Source organism: Engystomops pustulosus, chromosome 7, assembly GCF_040894005.1.
Source record: "Engystomops pustulosus chromosome 7, aEngPut4.maternal, whole genome shotgun sequence".
NCBI lineage: Eukaryota > Metazoa > Chordata > Amphibia > Anura > Leptodactylidae > Engystomops > Engystomops pustulosus.
The window spans coordinates 22,924,714-22,928,649 of NC_092417.1; the positions used below are offsets into that span (position 1 = coordinate 22,924,714).

At 44.8% G+C, this 3,936-nt stretch overlaps 1 long non-coding RNA gene across 1 annotated transcript; it reads right to left on the reverse strand.

The window, feature by feature from the left end:
• Nucleotides 1-241: 241 nt before the first annotated feature.
• Nucleotides 242-3,416, reverse strand: LOC140068735 (uncharacterized). Its single transcript, XR_011848532.1, has 3 exons — nucleotides 3,330-3,416; nucleotides 2,970-3,203; nucleotides 242-326 (listed from the first exon to the last, which is right to left on the reverse strand). It is a non-coding gene; the product is annotated as an uncharacterized lncRNA (long non-coding RNA).
• Between the last annotated feature and the right edge of the window lie 520 nt (nucleotides 3,417-3,936).

Consider the following 3,936-nt stretch of genomic DNA (forward strand, 5'->3'; position numbering starts at 1 on the left):
CTACAAACCTGTAGTCATCAGCCAAAGCCAACAAAACCACAGAAAAATATTCTTTATAATTGAAGAGTTGGGACCCTGAGTGAGTCGCTTCTTCACACGAATGTGTTTCCCATCCAGCGCCCCAATGCAATTCGGAAACTGTGCTGAGTCCAGGAAACCGTCAGATATCCGGATCCAGTCTTCAGCAGTCAGCTCAGGCATCAACGCAGGTCTCAGCCGCTCCCATATCCCTTTGCAGGTCGCTCTCACAATCAACGAAATGCTGGAAACACCGAACAGGAACTCATAATGCAGTGAAGGAAAACAAATTCCTGGTGGCACGAAACCTAGAAATTAAAAGATAAAATCATTACTATTGGGAAAAAAAAACTTACTGCAGTGTCACAATGAGCCGTTCCTCTGGTGTGACAGACCGCCTCATGTTTGCGTCCTGAAACCGGAGCCCGGATCGCAGGTCCGCTAAAAGACGGTCAACATAACGAACAGATATCTGAATGTAGTTATAAAACGTATCCAGATGCAGATAATCATACAAGTTCCTAAAGTGACCCTTCCTCGGCAGTTCAGCGTCAATGGGATGAACCCAAAAACGTCTAGTCGTCTTTGGCTCCTCCTCCAGCATTGTAGAACGCCTTCAGAGAAGCCGCAGAATGACACAGTCCAGGAGCAAATCATCTGTAGGATTGTACAGCATCACCAGAGTCTATAAATGCCAGAAACCACAGCCAGAAGCAGCAATGGAGTCTAACCTCGCTTTCAGAAAAGACAAAATGGAGTCTGGGCCGGTCAGGTGACCAAATTTGGGGATGTTGCGCAAGCTTTTCTCATCATTTGTCATTTCACCATATTTTATACAGATAAGGTGCCATACGTGCCCTACGTGCAATACGGATGAAACATCACTTATATACGGGCTCATGCGGCATCGAAATACAGGACTGGAGAAATCACACGTTCGTGTGCACGGACCCTAAGTGCTTAACTACGGGGAGAATCATACAGCACTTTTATCTATCGCTTAATCCCCCTAGTGTTCCAGCATAAAACCCTTACTGCATCCATCATCTTTTGAGGCATACTTGGAAATCACTGAACCACAAAGGTGAAAAACAACGGCAATGTGAAAGAGGCCTCAGTCCAGGATAGCAGCAGGTAAATCAAATCCAGTGACTTTAATTAGTAAACCCCTACTGGGCAAATTAGTTCCAAGGTAGGGAAATCAACAAAAGAAACAACAAAAAGTCCAGCTCACCTCAAACCGTGTGGAAAGATCCAACGAGGCACGGACTGCCCTGCTGAACGGGCTGCATAAACTGTAGCAAATGTGGAAAAAAGGATTCCGTGTCCAGCTTCGTCCAAGATATTCCAAACTTTATTTATGGCATAATGTTAAAATCCCAAAGTGAAATAAAGGCCAACGCGTTTCAAACGGTGGACCCGTTCTTAATCATGGCTACACAGACTAAAAAATACAAACAATTTAAAAGCACATATGCACACACAGACACTCCCCAAACCACTGACATAATGTGCATCACTTCCGGAAATGCTCGAATAACATCAAAGGTAGGGGAGGAGATGAACTGAGCTATCAGATTCGTAGACACGTATATGTTAACATTTGGTATACACAGCGATATTGTAAAGTTACATCCGAGTCTAGGAAAATGTATAATAGTCCAAATAGTGAGATATATATAAACAGACAAAGTATACTTTGAAAGAAAAGCTGCAAGTCAGTTCATCGCTTTTGAGAGGTTGGGGATACAATACTGTTAACAAATAACAAATGTTTGTAGTTACAAATGTATAGGAGTGGTATGCTGCAATAGGAGAACCCAACATCACAAAGGTGAGAAGAGTGTTTTGGTTTTTTTTTGTTGTTTTTTTCAGACCACTCTTCTCACCTTTGTGATGTTGGGGTCAATTTGAATTCTCCTATTGCTGCATACCACTCCTATACATTTGTAACTACAAACATTTGTTATTTGTTAACAGTATTGTATGCCCAACCTCTCAAAAGCGATGAACTGACTTGCACCTTTTCTTTCAAAGTATACTTTGTCTGTTTATATATATCTCACTATTTGGACTATTATACATTTTCCTAGACTCGGATGTAACTTTACAATATCGCTGTGTATACCAAATGTTAACATATACGTGTCTACGAATCTGATAGCTCAGTTCATCTCCTCCCCTACCTTTGATGTTATTCGAGGATTTCCGGAAGTGATGCACATTACGTCAGTGGTTTGGGGAGTGTCTGTGTGTGCATATGTGCTTTTAAATTGTTTGTATGTTTTAGTCTGTGTAGCCATGATTAAGAACGGGTCCACCGTTTGAAACGCGTTGGCCTTTATTTCACTTTGGGATTTTAACATTATGCCATAAATAAAGTTTGGAATATCTTGGACGAAGCTGGACACGGAATCCTTTTTTCCACATTTGCTACAGGGAAATCAACAAAGCAGAGTTAGTCCTAGATCCAACCAGCCCAAGCCCTTGTCCGGTCACTGGCGGTCCGTCCCCACACTCAGCGCCCGCGGCACCAGCGCAGTTACGACCCCCGGCGAGCAGAGCACGTGGCCAGCGCAACACAGACCAAGGTGCTCCACGCGTTGCCTTTTCACACATTTGACCAGTAGCCCTCGGTTCCTCAGCTTGTGGTCCACAATTTAGGATCGCCAAGCAGTAATGTCGCACCAGGGCTTCAACCAGCCAGCCTAGGCAGGGCCGAAAAGAGACGCCCAATCTGCTCAACTCGTCAGGTCTGAGATCAGCAAAGCAGGAATCCAAAGCTTGGTAAGGTGCACAAATCAAACCATGATTTCTCGCCCGGAGGATGGGAGGCGGAGCAATATAGACTCATGTAATCCCATCACCTGATCCTGCCTCTACCACAGGAACATTTTGTAAAAACTCAAATGTGTCTAATAGATAATAATAGGGATAAGCGCTGAACTCACCTTCACCAATCAATGAGACAGAGTCTATGATATTCTGTAGCCCGGGCAGAGATCATATGGTCCAGCCGGCTGCTGTTATGGTCCTCACTGAGGTCATCACCTCCACCTGTGGCTGGTATAGGAGAAGCCCTGGAATAGTCTCCTGTCCGCAGATGTTATTGGGGTCTTCCTTGCCTCTGCAGATGACAGCAGGGTGTGCAGGGGGACGGTCTGATGATAGTCCACTTCCTCAGACTAGGAGAGAAGATACAGAAATGAGATGGATCATGAGAACAGGACTTATCTGCACAATGATTGTCCTGAGAGTAGATAGTGTCTGTGCTCCAGCAGACCTGATTCTTATCTTTCCTATGTACTTACTGGTCTCATAACATATGGAGGCTGCGCTCTTCCTGATGATACATCCGACCAGTTGATGTCTGCAAAAAACGGATGTTGGCGTATTGTTTCACTGAACCTCTTCCGTTTTGTAGGTGACTGGCAGAAAACCTGTAATAAAATAATAGGAAACTGTAGATCTGTGATGGAGAACTCATTATACATTACATATCCCATAATGACTGCAAGAGATTGGGGCCCAATTACTTACAATGCCGCTCGAGTTCACAAGTGCATTGCCCGTGTATAATGCAGCGTGCGGCGATTCACTAAGATCGTGCGCCAGAAATCATGGATGTGTCGCTTCTCCGCTCAGGTCCTATAGCAGTGGTGGCGAACCTATGGCACGGGTGCCAGAGGTGGCACTCTGAGCCATTTCTGTGGGCACTCAGACCATCACCCCAGGACAGAGTTCACCAAATAGGACCAAATCCACCTAGTCCCAGGCAACTTAAGAGATTCTGCTCTCAGCGCTATTTTAAAGCGACACCTCATTGGCTGTTAGGAACTGCAGGAAAAGTAAGAAAGGTGGTGACAGAACTGCAATATATTTGGAGGTCCTCCTGCTGGACCCACCATTCTTCTTGTA